This window comes from Oryctolagus cuniculus, chromosome Y, assembly GCF_051225735.1.
Source record: "Oryctolagus cuniculus isolate XC-2025 breed Fujian yellow rabbit chromosome Y, ASM5122573v1, whole genome shotgun sequence".
NCBI lineage: Eukaryota > Metazoa > Chordata > Mammalia > Lagomorpha > Leporidae > Oryctolagus > Oryctolagus cuniculus.
In genome coordinates, this window is record NC_142889.1 from 28,416,502 (window position 1) to 28,433,647 (window position 17,146).

Genomic DNA, 17,146 nt, shown 5'->3' on the forward strand with positions numbered 1-17,146 from the left:
CAGATATCCTTCATATAGGACATTTTTGGCCATGATGTTATAGTGTTCCATGTCTGAAATACTCTCATGGGCATTTCAGCCAGACCAGAATGACTGAAGGGCTGATTCTGAGGTCAAGAGTGTTATTTGAAGTGATTATCATTCTATGAGTTTGCTGTGTGGACTGTTTCCCATGTTGGACCCCATATTGGGGTCCAATGCAAGTTTATAAACTGTACTGTTAGCAAAAAGTCCATAGGAATATATGCAAAACTATACAGCTTTACAGTTATAAATTTCCTCCTCCCTTATTCCCACTCTTATTTTTTTACTGAGTTCTATTTTTTTTTTTTTTTTGGACAGGCAAAATGGACAGTGAGAGAGAGAGAGGCAGAGAGAAAGGTCTTCCTTTTTTCCATTGTTTCACCCCCCCATAGCCACTGCAGCCAGCACACCGTGCTGATCCAAAGCCAGGAGCCAGGTGCTTCTCCTGGTCTCCCATGGGGGTGCAGGGCCCAAGCACTTGGGCCATCCTCCACTGCACTCCCAGGCCACAGCAGAGAGCTAGACTGGAAAAGGAGAAACCGAGACAGAATCCAGAACCCCAACTGGGACAAGAACCTGGTGTGCTGGCGCTGCAGGCAGAGGATTAGCCTATTGAGCCATGGCGCTGGCCGAGTTCTATTTTTAATTGATTTTATACACATATGATTAGCTCTGTTAAGTAAAGAGTTCAACAAATAGAATGAAAAAAGTTCCTTCATAGTCAAGATAAAGGCTGTTCTCATTGCTTCTCAAAGTGTCAATTTCACTTCTACAGACCTCCTATTAGGTGCTCTATTAGTTATCGCAGTTCAGGGATTTCATTTTTTTTTTACTGCTGTAGAATTCCATAGTGTACATACCCCATAATTTCTTTATCCAGTCTTCGGTTGATGGGCTTTTAGGTTGGTTCCATGTCTTAGCTATTGTGAAAAGAGCTGCAATAAACATGGGGGTAGAGATACTCTTATGTGCTAATTTCATTTCCCATTTGTAAATTCCCAGGAGTGGGAGGCCTGGGTCATATGGTAGGTCTGTGTTCAAATTTTTGTGATGCCTAATGGCTTGTGTGTTTTTTTTTGTTGTTGTTGTTTTTGTATACAGTTGCTTTAGCTATGTGGGGTCTCTTGTGTTTCCATATGAATTTCAGCATCATTTTTTTTAACTCTTGCAACTTATTGTTTTTAAGATTTGGTAATTTGAAAGAGAGAGAAGGAGAAACAGATCCTCCATCTGCTGGTTCACTCCCCAGATTATCACAATTGATCAGGCTGGGGCCATGAGCCTCTTCTAGGTCTAAGAGGTGAGTTTAGGGGTCCAGAGGCTTGGTCCATCTTCTACTGATTTCCCAGGTACCTCACAGGGAACTGGATATTAAGACGAGCAGCTAAGGCTTGAACTGGAGCCCATATGGGATGTCAGCACTGTAGGCCTTTGGTTATCCCACTGCAACACAGAGCTGTTCCAACCTTGGTGTTTTTAATTCTAATTTCTACCTCAGTTTTTTTTTTCTGACTGACTACATTACCTACACTCCTTTGAAATTTTTTCTGAGTGTTCAGCAGAAGCCACATCATTACCAGCTGCCTTGTTTATATTATCAGATTTTTTGGTTCTACAACAATACAATGTTGACTGCTAAATACCTGTAGAGGTAAGGCACATGACAAACTGCCAGCAACTGTGACCAAATAGTGAAATAATGATGTAGATAATGATAGGGCATGTGTGTGCCAGATGAAGGAATGAGGAATTTGTCAGGGAAAAATGGATATGAGGCCTGACTCCTGCTATATGCCTGCATGTCCTGCCCCACCTGCAGTGCCAGACATCTTGATCCTAAATCATGCTTGCACATCAGGGAGCACATGTACTTTGCATCCCTGGAGGTGCATTAGCAGGTGCCTTGAATCTTCTAATTTGTTGGCATAATGCTGAACATTGTCACTTGAACTCCTCGCATCCCAATTCCTCCTCAACATGCACAAACTCTAAGGCACTTTGGCATCTTGCCTCTTGCTTGAGAAAGCAGGCATTGAAAGACATGCTGGCTTCTGGGCCCCCATCTCTGAAAGGCACTATGAGGCATGCTGCTCCTGGGTGCACAGGCAGAGAACTCTACTTCCCATTGAGATCCCCAGATTTGCCTTAGCTTGCATCAAGTATTTCTGCCACCATGTTGGCTCTGAAAGCCTCTGCCTCATTCCTACCCAGGTTGCCTGGGGTAACAAAGACTAAGCAATAAGCACATGAAGTCCCCTTTGGGAACTCCTGGCTTCCAACATCTTTGCAAACCATGAGCTACAACTGTCCACTGCCTTATCCTGAAGACAGAGACAGCCCTAAGGCAGGAGACTTCAGTTTGGTATGAAAGTCCTGGGATATAGTATTTGCTAATGTAGAGGCTGTGAGACAGCTCCACATTCCCTTTATGCCTGATAGTCACCCAAGTTTTCCCTCCATTGGGATGAATTGTCCCTGGAAACAAGATTGTGCCTCAAGACATTGAGGTCTATGAGTGAGTACCAGCTGACTGTGAGCACAATGCACAAGCTGCAAAGCAGTTTCTACTGGAGCACCAATAGTGAAGCAAGCCTGTTCAGTGTGAAGCCTATTTTCCTCTTCCTATGTGATGGCATGACTAACATGTCATGTTTGGGATCAAGACCCTGTCAGGCACCAAGAATCTGAGCATTGAATGTAAGGGCAGCAATTTTGATCTGCAATGCAATCCCAGGGTCATGTAGACCATGCTGCATTTAAACTTATGCTGAAGTTGGTGCATCACTACATAGTGTCCCCCACCCCAAGCACTCATCTTTATGTGAGCCCTGGGCTGACCCTCTGAAGGGATGCTTGGGCAGCAGCCTACCCAGATACTCCTTGCATCCCACCCCAGAGTACCTATTAGATCTAATTTGGTGATGAGTAGATTCCCTCTTTTCTCAAAATCTAAGCCCCCTTGGACAGCACCCTACTGTTTGGTTGTCTTTACCTCCTAGGAAGGGGACAAAGTGGGACATGTGGGTTGGGGAGGAACTGTATGGGTGGACCCAGGTGCCCAGATGCTATATACCCAGCCTCTGGAACCAGGTGTCCAGAAGTTACCAACCCAGTTTCTGGCTCCATCCACCTCTATAGAATGACTTGGACTTACTTAAGGTACCTATAGGATATCCCTATATTCTCTCTCTCTTTTCTTTCTTTCTTGTTCTCATTTGATGTTCTTGCCTAACCATTGTCCGATTGGTGGGCTTTTCTGTCCTTTACTAAAAACATTTTTTCAGTGCTTAAATGTTTTATCTTCCAGACTTTAGAGTTTTCCTGATATTTCTAGAGTTTGTAGCAGCACTTTGCAAAGTATAATTATGTAACAAAGACAAGAATATTTTTGCTTCATGCTTAATTCCTCTAATGTTCAAAAAACTAAAGTAACTCTAGGTTAAAATTCTATGTGTTCTTAATTTTTTATGTAAATTCAAGAATCTTGTAGGTAGGGGAAAAAGAAACATGAAGCTTTAGTCATGGGAATGTCTTGGTAAATAAAGCTATGGGGTATGAAAGAAGCCAATTCAGGGGAAATTGAAGTAATACTCATCCTAAATTGAAAACGCTGGTGGTCTTTAAGAATAAATGAGTAAGGTAATGCAAGAATGTTTTAGAAGTTTGGTGGAAGATGAATCTTGTGTAGGATTTGGTTGGCTGACACTAGAAAAATTCTTTATATGTATTTTTTTGACAGGCAGTTAGACAGAGAGAGACAGAGAGAAGGGTCTTCCTTCTGTTGGTTCACTCCCCAAATGGCCACTACAGCTGGTGCGCTGCAGCTGGCATGCTGCAGCAATCCAAAACCGGGAGCCAGGTGCTTCTTCCTGGTCTCCCATGTGGATACAGGGCCCAAGCACTTGGGTCATCCTCCAATGCCTTCCCAGGCCACAGCATTGGAAACGGAGCAACCAGGACAGAATCCCGTGCGCCAACCGGGACTAGAACCTGGGGTGCCGGTGCTGCAGGTGGAGCACAGTGCTGGCCTCTTTGTATGTATTTCTTTTTTTTTTTATTTAATGAATATAAGTTTCCAAAGTACGAATAATGGATTACAATGGCTTCCCCCCCCATACCTTCCCTCCCACCCACAACCCTCCCCTTTCCTGCTCCCTCTCCCCTTCCATTCACATCAAGATTCATTTTCGATTATCTTAATATACAGAAGATCAGCTTAGTATACATTAAGTAAGGATTTCAACAGTTTGTTCCCACACAGAAACATAAAGTGAAAAATAATAGATGATTTTTTTTAATGATGATGAAATCAGATCAGACCTATTGTCATGTTTAATCCCAGTGAGAGTCAAGTTGGGAGTTGATAGTTTCTTTTTTTTTTTTTTTTTTTTTTTACAGAAGATCAGTTTAGTATGCATTAAGTAAAGATTTCAACAGTTTGCACCCCCATAGAAACACAAAGTGAAGTATATTGTTTGAGTACTCGTTGTAGCATTAAATCTCAATGCACAGCACATTAAGGACAGAGATCCTACATGAGGAGTAAGTGCACAGTGACTCCTGTTGTTGACTTTACCAATTGACACTCCTGTCTATGGCATCAGTAATCTCCCTATGCTCCAGTCATGAGTTTCCAAGGCTATGGAAGCCCTCTGAGTTCTCCGATTCTTATCTTGTTTAGACAAGGTCATAGTCAAAGTGGAGGTTCTCTCCTCCCTTCAGAGAAAGGTACCTCCTTCTTTGAAGACCTGTTCTTTCCACTGCCAACAGGCACATGAAAAAATGTTCAAGGTCATTAGCAATCAGGGAAATGCAAATCAAAACCACATTGAGGTTCCACCTCACCCCGGTCAGAATGGCTCACATTCAGAAATCTACCAACAACAGATGCTGGCGAGGATGTGGGGAAAAAGGGACACTAACCCACTGTTGGTGGGAATGCAAACTGGTCAAGCCACTATGGAAGTCAGTCTGGAGATTCCTCAGAAACCTGAAGATAACCCTACCGTTCGACCCAGCCATCCCACTCCTTGGAATTTACCCAAAGGAATTTAAATTGGCAAACAAAAAAGCGGTCTGCAGCCTAATGTTTATTGCAGCTCAATTCACAATAGCTAAGACCTGGAACCAACCTAAATGCCCATCAACGGTAGACTGGATAAAGAAATTATGGGATATGTACTCTTTAGAATACTATACCGCAGTAAGAAACAACGAAATCCAGTCATTTGCAACAAAATGGAGGAATCTGGAACACATCATGCTGAGTGAAATAAGCCAGTCCCAAAGGGACAAATACCATATGTTCTCCCTGATTGGTGACAACTGACTGAACACCAAAAAGGAAACCTGTTGAAGTGGAATGGACACTATGGGAAATGGTGACTTGATCAGCATAGCCCTGACTGTTAATGAACAACTTAATACATTATCCCTCTTAGTAGTTTTTCTGTCTGTTCTACTTAATATGACTGGTTTAATTCTGTAATTAATACAGTTATTCTTAAGTGTTGAAATTTAACTGAAATGTGATCCCTGTTAAACATAAGAGTGGGAATAAGAGAGGGAAGAGATGTATAATTTGGGATATGCTCAAGCTGACTTGCCCCAAATGGTAGAGTTAGAAACATACCAGGGTACTCCAATTTAATCCCATCAAGGTGGCATGTACCAATGCCATCTCACTAGTCCAAGTGATCAATTTCAGTTCACAATTGATCATAATGAAAGGACTAAGAGTCAAAGGGAGCACATAAGCAAGTCTAGGACCTGCTAACACTAACCGATAGAATAAATAAAGGGGAGAGTGATCCAACATGGGAAGTGAGATACTCAGCAGACTCATAGAATGGCAGATGTCCTAAATAGCACTCTGGCCTCAGAATAAGCCCTAAAGGCATTCGGATCTGGCTGAAAAGCCCATGAGAGTATTTCAGGCATGGAAAGCCAAGACACTCTGGCAAAAGATCTCTGTGAGTGAGATCTCAGTGGAAAGAACAGGTCTTTATATGTATTTCTAAACATCAGTGATGCAGTAACATTAAAGGCACATTGTTATAAGACTAGAATTTAATCTTATAAATTAAAGAAAAAAGGTTTTGTATTAAACATTGCTCACAAAATTTTCATCTTTTTAATTTCAAAATCTAATGTCAACCCATCTTCTAGGCTATAGTGTTTTTTGTCTTGTATTTAATGTGTGGCTATTCCCTTCCACTTTTACTCAGCTCCTGTCTGATTGTCTACGTCTCACTTTGTCTTTATGTATTTAAGTTGTCTGAAGTAATGGGTTAATGCCATGTGGTAATTTTGTTAAATTTTAATGTGTTAATTATTTTATTCATTTTTCTAAGTTTTTGTACTGATTTAAGAAACTTAGTTTTGTAATAATTTTATGTGTCATTGGGAAGGAAATATATGCATTTTCTTTTGTATATTGAGATGTGATTGCTTAGGTAGAACTGAGCTGTAAAATAGTCAAGGTTATTTACTTTTTTCACACATTTGGTCACCTTACAATCGACAAAACTTAGTCAATAATTCTAGTTGAAACCCTGAATAAATGAATTTTTTTCAGTGATATAGTATCTTGATGTTTTAAACTTCTGACAACATGAATTGGTCTTTTTATTTTTTTAAGATCCAAAGTTCTAAATGAAATCTTTGAACTTTAAAATATCCATTTAGATTTTTAGAGCCTTCCAAGATCCAATCCCCCACTTGAATGGTTACTGAAGTAAAACCATCCTTACTACCCTGGCTACAGAACTTGAAGCAGATAAATCAACGTGGCTCTATTTCATTTTTCTACTCTTCATTTATATCCTCAGATTTAAGATGCACTAGACTGTGCACACTATGTTGAATTAAAAATTTTAGTCATGCTTTTGTAGGGACAATTAAAATATAAAGGCACCAAAATATGACAACTTGTCATTAGATTATTTTTCATAATCAGAAGATTTGCAGTACATTATTTCACCTTTTAAAAAAATCAGCTTTAAGGGGGTTTTGGCTGTGGTGTAGTGCACTAAGCTGCCATCTGCAGTGCCAGCACCCCAATTGGGTCCTGTTCAAGACCCTTCTGCTCCATTTCCAATCATTCTCCCTGATAATGTTCCTGGGAAGGCAACAGATGATAACCCAAGTGCTTCAGGCTCTGCACCCACATGGGAGACCCAGATGAGGCTGCTGGCTCCTGGCTTCAGCCTGGCACAGTCTTGGACTTTGCAGCCAGTTGGGGAATGGGCCAGTGCATAGAAAATCTCTCCTTTCTTTCTATACCCCCCTCTCTACTGTGACTCTGACTTTCAAATAAATATTTTAAAATAATCAGCTTCAGGGGTCAGCATTGTGATGTACTGTGTTTAACCACCACGCAAGATACCAGCATACTTTATGGGCACTGGTTCATATCCTGGCTGCTTCTCTTCTGATGCAGATCCCAGCCTAGGAAAGTAATGACAGATTGTCCAAGTCCTTGGCCCGTTGACACCCATTTAGGAGACCCAGAAGAAACTCCTGGCTCCTGGCTTTGGCCTGCCCATCCTTGGCCAGTGAGGCCATTTGGAGATTGGATCAGTGGGTGGAAGATCTTCATCACTCTCCACCTCTCTGTTTCTTTCTTTCTCTCATTCTCTAACTATACCTTTCAAGTAAATAAATAAATCTTTAAAATCCAATAAAACAAAATGAATTAATAAAGGAAACTATCTGGTTCTGGACTTTTCTTTGATGCTGGACTCTATTACTAATTTAATCTTGCTGGTTGTTTCTCATCCATTTAGGGATTCTATTGTTTCATGGTTCACTTCTGTTAAAGTGTGTGTGTCCAGGAATTTGACCACTTCTGAGTTATCAAACATATTGGCATATGATTGAATCTAATAATCATTAGTGACCCTTTGTATCTCTGATAACTGTGTTATCAGTTGTAGTGTTTCCATTTTATATTTATTTTCAGTTACCTGAGACTTCTCTTTTTGTCTTAGTTAATTTAGCTGAGGGTTTGTCAATGTGTTTATGTTTTCAAAGAGCCAGGACTTTATTTCACATCTTTAGTTTTTGTTTTATCTATTTATGCTCTGGGTTTTATTATAAGTCATCCCTAATTTAGGTTTGGTGTACTCTTGCTTTTCTAGTTTTTTACATGCAGTACTATGTTGTAAACTTGCAATTTTCCTGCTTTTAAAATGGCTACAATATCTGTAACTGTGCCAGGATGAAGCCAGGAATCAGAAACTTCATCTGGAACTCCCACATGGGTACAGTGGCCCAGACATATGATCTGGGAGCAGTATTGGAAGTGGATCAGCCAGAACTTGAAGTGATGGCCAATATGAGATGCCAGCACTGAAGACAGTGGCTTTACCCTCTAGGCCATAGTGCCTGCCCTTTTATAAATTCTATGAAACATGTAAAAACAATTAACATCAATACTTCTTAAACTATTCAAAAATAGGAGAGAAATAATTCTTCAAAATGCATTCTATAAGGTCAGCATTACCTTTAAGCCAAAACCAAAGATACAACAAAAACTCAAATTATAAACTAATATCCTTGGTAAGTACAGATGGGAAAATTTACAAAAATACTAGTACATTAAAAGGATTACATACTACAGTCAGAAGAGATTTACCCCAAGGATACTAGTGTGTTTTTACATACACAAATCACTACACATGACATGCTATAACAACCAAAGTGCAAAAATCGTATGTCATTCTCAATAGATGTAGAAAAGGCAGTTGATAAAAATTAAGAGTCTTTCATAATAGGAACTCTGAACAAATCAGGTACACAATAACGTAACAAAGGACATATACAACAAGCCAACAGCTGACACCATATTGAATGTGGAGAGGCTGAAGAATTCTTCTCCAAGATCTGGAATAACACAAAATGATCACTTTAAGCATTTCTATTTTTTTTTTTTGACAGGCAGAGTGGACAGTGAGAGAGAGACAGAGAGAAAGGTCTTCCTTTGCAGTTGGTTCACCCTCCAATGGCCACTGCGGCCAGTGCACTGCGGCCAGTGCACCACGCTGATCCGATGGCAGGAGCCAGGTACTTATCCTGGTCTCCCATGGGGTGCAGGGCCCAAGCACTTGGGCCATCCTCCACTGCACTCCCAGGCCATAGCAGAGAGCTGGCCTGGAAGAGGGGCAACCAGGACAGAATCTGGTGCCCCGACAAGGACTAGAACCTGGTGTGCCAGTGCCGCAAGGTGGAGGTTTAGCCTAGTGAGCCACAGCACCAGCCTCCATCAGGTTTTGACTAGAAAAAGAAACTATGCAATATATAAACTATGCAATATCCTGTATTTTGCAACAAGATGGGCACTATCAAAACCGTTTTACTAAGTGAAATAAGCCAGTCCATAAAGGACCGATATCATATGTTTTCCTTGATCTGAGGTAACTAATAGAATACCTGAAATGCAATGTAGTGAAATAGACATTTTGAGATTTGATTATTTTACAGCTCCTGTCTCTCCCATTAAGGAACAGTGTTTTTTTTGTTTTCCCTCTTCATACTATTTGTTGAATTCTTTTGTTTTGTGTAGGGTTAACTATATGATCTTTAAGTAAATTGAACATAGATCTTGGTAAAAATTAGGAGTGGGAATGTAAGAAGAAAGAGGAAGAAGGTTTGGAGTTTGGGCAGGAAATAGGGTGGGGATGAGTATCACTATGTTTCTAAATCTGTATATAGGAAATACATGATATTTGTATAACAAACAAAATTTAAAAAATAGAGACTTATTTCCATTGGGCATGTGTGTATATATACATACATACATATATATATATATATATATATATATATATATGGGATATATATATGCCCAATGGAAATAAGTGTATATATGTGTATATGTGTGTATATATATACAAGTGTGTATATATGTGTGTATATATATAGGGAATATATATATATTTATATACATGCCCAATGGAAATAATGGATATATATATCCCATATATATATCTATATATATCTATATATCTCCAATAGTGGCATTGCTGGAACATGTAGTAGTTCTTTCAGATTTTTTAGGAATATTAATCCCTTTTTTTGGGATGTACTTCATTACATTGCCACCAAAGTACACAAAGATGCCCCTTTCTCCTCATCCTCTCCATCACTCATTGTCTTTGTCTTTTGGGTAAAAGGCAATATACTTAGAATAAAATAATAGCTTATTGTAGCTTTCGATTAGTTATAGTGAGCCTTTATTCATTACCCTGTTTTTCATTTCTACATCTTCCTTTGAGAGATCTGTGTTTAAATGTGTTCTTCATTTATAAATTGTATTTTTTTGCTATCAAACTGAGTTTCTCATATGTATTAATCATTAGCACCTTTTCAGATATATTGATTATAAATATTTTCTCCCATTTTTTAAAATTTATCTTTTTATTTTTAGAAATTATTGCTTCATTTCTTAAAATGTTATATAAGTTATACAAGTTTCATGTATTTGATACATAAAAATTTAGTAACATAGTAATACACCCACCCTAACCTCCTTCCTGCCCATGCTCCAACATTCTTTTCTCTTCATTCTCCCATTCCCACTCTTAATTTTTATAAAGATCTATTTTCCATTTACTGAATGATCATAAAGTTAACCCTACATTAAGTGAAAGAGTTCAGCAAATTGTATGAAGAAAATGATGCTGTCCCTCAACAGAAGAGACAAGGCTGTAAATAATCCTCAAATCTCAAAATGTCCATTTCATATAATACATTATATTTTAGATGCACTATTAACACTGATCAGGGAAAATATATGCTATCTGTCATTTTGTTTCTGAATTATTTCACTTAAAAATAGTTTCCAGTTGTGCCCATCTAGTTGCAAAAGTGGGAAGCCACATCATATGGTAGGTCTATATTCAGATTTCTGGGATATCTCCATACTGTCTTCCAGAGTGGTTACACCAGTTTACATTCCCATCAACAGAGGACAAAATAAGTCTTTTGAAGATATATTTGCTTTCCCATGTTTATTACAGAACAATTTTCAGCAATTAAGAAATGGAGACAACCTAAGTGTCCATTCACTGATGAATAAGGAAAATATGATACATATAACCAGTGGAATACTATTATGCCATTAAATGATTTAAATGTTTTCATATGTAAGAAGATTGGAGGTACAGCTAATTATTTTAAGTGAAATAAGCCAAGGATAGAAAGACAAGCATTGCACGATTTCACTCATGTGGAATCTAAATGGTTGATCTAATGTAAATTAGGTATATAACGGTGGTTACGAGAGTCTGGGGAGTGTAGGGGGGAACTGAAGGATGGAGAAAAAATGATAAACCGATACTAAGCCATAGCTAGATAGGAGAAAGAATTTCTGGTGTTCTATTGTATAGTCGATTGACTATAGATAATGACAATGTATTATACATTATTCTAAAATAAACTGGGTGAAGGTTGATTGACTATAGATAATAACAATGTATTATACATTATTCTAAAACAAACTGGGTGAAGGGCTTTTCAATATTTTCTCCATAAAGAAATGATGTTTGAGGAGGTAGATATGTTAGCCCTGATTATACATTAAATTATAAATATATACAAATATCAAGTCATAACATGATATTCCATAAATATGTATAAATTTTTGTGCTCATTAAAATTTTTTTTCAAATTATTACAGAGGACAAAGGAAGGAGAGGGAGGGAGAAGCACATGGGAAGAGGGGAGAAGGGAGAAGGTAGAATCAGGAGGAGGGGAAAGGAAAGTGATGGAGGAGGGCAGGGTGGAAGGAATTAAAGAAGGCAAGCAAAGCCAAATATTAAGATTAAAAACAAATGATGAACAAGAAAATATTGTTACCAGCTTTGTGCAGACAAAATGGAAATATATAAATTCATGCAAATAGAGATAAAATATTAAAATGCACCTCTTTTTCAACATTCATTGATTCATTAATTCATTTATTAATTTTATTAAATTATACAATTTGTATTACCCTATGCCAAAAATTGGAGGAGAGTAAAAAAGACATTGTTGTTTCAAATGAGATACTGTCACTGAGAATGATATTACATTTCCTTTTTAAAAGATTTATTTTATTTATTTGAAAGGTAGAGTTACAGAGAAAAGGAGAGAAAGAGAGATCTTTCACCCACTGGTTCACTACTCAAATGATTACAATGACTGGGCCTGGGTCACTCTGAAGCCAAGAAATTCATCTGAGGCTTCCATGTGGATGCAAGGGCCCAAGGACTTTGGCCATCTTCTGCTACTATCCTAGGTGCATTATCAGGGAGCTGAATCAAAAGAGAAGCAGTCAAAGCTAGTGCCACTATAAAGCAGCAGTTTTACCTGCTAAGCCACAATGCTGCCCCTTTTGATATCTTTAAAATCATCTTCACTATATTTTCAATATCAGGTAAACAATTGATTGTTTTAAATTAAACTGTCACTACACTGATTGGTTGCTTGCAAAAAGTAAAAGAAAAATTTTTCTTAATAAAAATAGGATCATTCAGAACCTCAAATTATGTCTGCATTTTTTCATGCAAAGTATCTAAAATACAACTTAGATTTAATAGACATGCTGGGAAGAAAGATATATGAAACAGAATGACTGGAGATCTATATATTGGAGTTATCAAGACTAGAATATAGATAACTGACAAATATTCAAGATTCATGATAAGACAGTTTTCACAGAGAAATAAAAAATTAGTATAAAAAATCACATAGAAATACTTTAACACAAAAACAGAAAGACTAAAATAAGTCAGTGAATGAGATTAATAACAGTTTAGAAAAAGCTAAAGTGAAAGAGAAGTGGAATACTTGCTGGCCTTCAGAATTCATGGAGGATTGGCTCCAATGCCACTCACAGATTTCCAAATTCATGGATTCCTAAATCTCTTATATAAAATGGCATAGTATTTATACATAACATAGTCACATCTTCTGGTACACCTTAAATCATCTGGATTTACTTAAGTACCTACTAAAATGTAAATGCTACTATGAAAATAATTATTGTATTATTGAAAGAATAATGTCAAGAAATATTTTTTGACAGGCAGAGTGGACAGTGAGAGAGAGAGATAAAGGTCTTTCTTTTCCATTGGTTCCCCCCCCCCAAAATGGATGCTATGGCTGGCGTGTTGTGGCCGGCGCACTGCACCGATCTGAAGCCAGGAACCTGGTGCTTCTTCTGGTCTCCCATGCGGGTGCAGGGCCCAAGCACTTGGGCCATCCTCAACTGCCTTCCCAGGCCACAGCAAAGAGCTGGACTGGAAGAGGAGCAGCTGGGACTAGAACCCGGGGTGCTGGCACCGCAGGTGGAGGATTAGCCTAGTGAGCCACCGCACTGTCCAACAAGAAATCTTTGAATGTACAATTAAATCTAACATGTAGATTTCATTTTTTTGAAAAATTTTTATTTTAATTTTTTTACTTTTCCAAATGCAATTTTAGGTATAATCACTTAGGTGCTTAAATGAATACATAAAAGACCCAGAGGGGATCTTACCAGTACTCTAACAAGGTGAAGTATACAAATCCCTCTTTTTCCCCTAGCTTCCAGCTTTGCAAGAGGGAACACCTAACAAAATTCAGTTCAGTATATCGCTATACTAGTTCTGTGCTTTGAAAAAATATCTGGTGACATCTGAGTCTGATACATCAAATGCTGCTATTTCCCTTAAGACTTCTAGCAGTAGTTATCATTTCTAGTGTGGCACTTCAGGATAATGAATAATGACCAAGGGATAAAAAACTTTAAGGTAAAAGCAAGAATATATCATGTCTTCCCAGATTTTTTGAAGCAGATTGTCAAATTCTTAAAAAAAAGTCTGAAAAAGATTGCTGCTATATTGTTCAAAGAATTACTTTCCTATAAAATAGACTTGGCCTATGTAGCTCATTCCATAAACACATTTAATATAAAACTCTTCATATTTTTAGCAAGGGTAAGTAATTTTAAAGATAAGTAATGGAGTTTTTATTCCATTGTCCTCTGGTATTTTAGTTTATCTTTATTGAATATTTTTCTAACAAACATTTTGAACAGTTTATTATCATTTTCTCTTTGATTACCTACCAGTTACTTAACTATGTGTTTTTTGTTTTGTTTTGTCTTGTTTTAAAGACAGAGCTACAGAGAGAAGTAGGGACACAGAGAGAGAGAGAGAGAGAGAGATCTGGTTCACCCCCCGCAATGGGCAGAGCTGCGCCGATCTGAAGCTAGGAACCAGGAGCTTCTTTCAGGTCTCCCACATGGGTGCAGGTGCCCAAGGACTTGGGCCATCATCTTCTGCTATCCCAAGCCATAGCAGAGAGCTGAATCATAAGAGGAGAGCTGGGACTAGAACAGGTGCCCATATGGGATGTCAGTGCTTCAAGCCAGGGCTTTAACCCACTGCACCACAGTGCAGGCCCCTCAACTTTTCTTTTCAACATCACAAATACAATAGCTTAGAGTTAGCCTTTCTGCTTTTGTTTTCGAAAGTAGATCCTGGAGATATTTAGAGTCCTAACTGGAGATCTAGCAATTAAATAATATAATTTAATGATACACCACTGTCTCCTGTTTTCTTTTTTAAATTTATTTGACAGGAAAAGTTATAGACAGTGAGAGAAAGAGAAAGAGAGAAAGGTCTTCCTTCTGTTGGTTCACTCCCCAAATGGCCGCTACAGCTGGTGCTGTGACTGAAAGAGCTGGACTGGAAGAAGAGCAACTGGGACTAGAACCAGTGCCCATATGGGATACCAGCACAGCAGGTGGAGGATTAACCAAGTGAGCCATGGCGCCAGCCCCAACTACATGGTTTTAAAAGGTAATCTGCTTTAAATTCTCAAAGTCAATACTAAAAAAAGTATAGAGCTTATCCCAATTGTTAACATTTACAAAAAGTATAGTTCATTCAAATAAAAAATAATACTTTTTTTGTAAATAATGCATACAAAGCACAAGAGCTTCTTAGTATATTTAGTGAAGCCAAACATTTTGACATCAACAAAAACATCTTTTCATCTTAAACTAAATTTTCAAACAGCATGCCATTTAGTTCATACTGAACTAAATTTCCAAAACAATATGATTTTTGTTCAATGATTTGCATAATTTAATCTTGATAGGTACTTCAGGAAACATATAGTTTTACTGTCATAGTTTTGATGAGAAGACATAATAAAAATAATATAGATACCACTGGAGGATTAACAGGACAAATAATAGAGATGATACAGAAGGGCAAATCCATTGAACCTGTCGCTCCCCGTCTTCGTGGAGGAACGACACAGGACCCTGCGCTGTTCTTTGGTCTGCTCGGCCCTCCCCGGGTTTGCTGCTGGTTCTTCCTGGGTTGGCTACCGTCCCTCCCACCTCCGTGGAAGGGCGGTTCCCCCTGCCACTTTCCCCACTTCTGCGGGGGAGCTGCACACCGCTGGCTGGCTCTCTCGGGGACTGCACAGGTGTTCCTTCAGATAGATGTTCTTCTTAGATGTTCCTGGTGCATGTTGTCTCTCTCCTCCTTTATAGTCCTCTTCCACCAATCCCAACTCAGCTGCCCACATGCCGAGTACGCTGCTCTCCTCCAATCAGGAGCAGGTCCTGCTGTTTATTGGTTGAACTGGAGGCAGCTGTGTAGAAGCTGTTTGCTCCTCTCCCAGTGCCATATTGTGGGAGAGCAGATGCATAGAATAAGTCTTAATTCCAGTAACTTAGTCTAGTCTGAGTTGCTCCCAGTTGCTCCCCACAGATCCCCCTTTCTTTTTATTTTTTGGCATTGATACGCGCCTGTCTTCGGTGACCCATGGCACACACTCTGCTCTGCTTGCTAGAGTTGCCCACAGGTGCTTACAAGCCATACTAATCAGGCAAACTGAATCTGGGTCCTCTCTTCGCCATGTTGTGAGGAGGTTTTTAGGCGCTGATGTGTGCCTGTGTTCGGTGCCCTGCAGTGCATGCTCTGCTCTGCTAGAACTGCCTGCAGGCGCTTACAAGCCCTACCAATCAGGCAAACCGAATCCAAGCCTTCTCATTGCCGTGTTGTGGGGAGACCTATTGGTGTTGATAACGTGCCTGTCTTCGGTGACCTGCAGCTACCCACAGGTACTTACCACCTTACTAATCAGGCAGACCGAATCCAAGCTCTCTCATTGCCGTGTTATGGGGAGGCCTTTCTCTATTTCTCTATCTCCGGGCATTCCTATTTATCCTATTTTACTTCTATCTGCCAGCATTCCTATTTCTCTCATTTTACTTCTATACTTCTATTTCTTGCATCCCGGCGCCCGCCCCGCGGCTGCTTCCTGGCTCTGCACACTCCGCGGTCTCCACGCCCTTTGCACCTGCACCATGGCCTTCGCGCCAGCCCTGCGTTCTCTCTATTAGAGCCCCGCCTGCTCTCTCTGCAAGTGGCGGATTCCACGAGTCACACAGCCTAGCTCACGTTTCCGCCACCGGTATTCAGTCTAAGTTCCCCGGGCTAACCTGGCGAATTCAACCTGACTCACATCGCCGGCCGGCTCTCTCGGGGGGCTGCTCAGGTGTTCCTTCAGATAGATGTTCTTCTTAGATGTTCCTGGTGCATGTTGTCTCTCTCCTCCTTTATAGTCCTCTTCCACCAATCCCAACTCGGCTGCCCACACGCTGAGTACGCTGCTCTCCTCCAATCAGGAGCAGGTCCTGCTGTTTATTGGTTGAACTGGAGGCAGCTGTGTAGAAGCTGTTTGCTCCTCTCCCAGCGCCATAATGTGGGAGAGCAGATGCATAGAATAAGTCTTAATTCGAGTAACTTAGTCTAGTCCGAGTTGCTCCCAGTTGCTCCCCACAGAACCAAAAGGAATTCTTAACAGAAGTTTAATACTTTTACTAAGTTCAATAGGAGAAATGACCAAAAAAGATGTTTGTAAAAACCTAAGCCCACAAAAGTGTATCAGAATTCAATCTTAGTAATATTTCAGATTTTCCTCCAATTACAAAAATCAGGAAAGATTAAAGGTGTTTCTGATTTAGAATTATTTTCCAAGAGCACTGGATTCATTCTCAGAAATGTGTTCTAGCCATTTGCTTGCTCAGAAAGCTCCAGCTTCAATGTTCATACTTATTTTCTAATGGGGAGCAAAG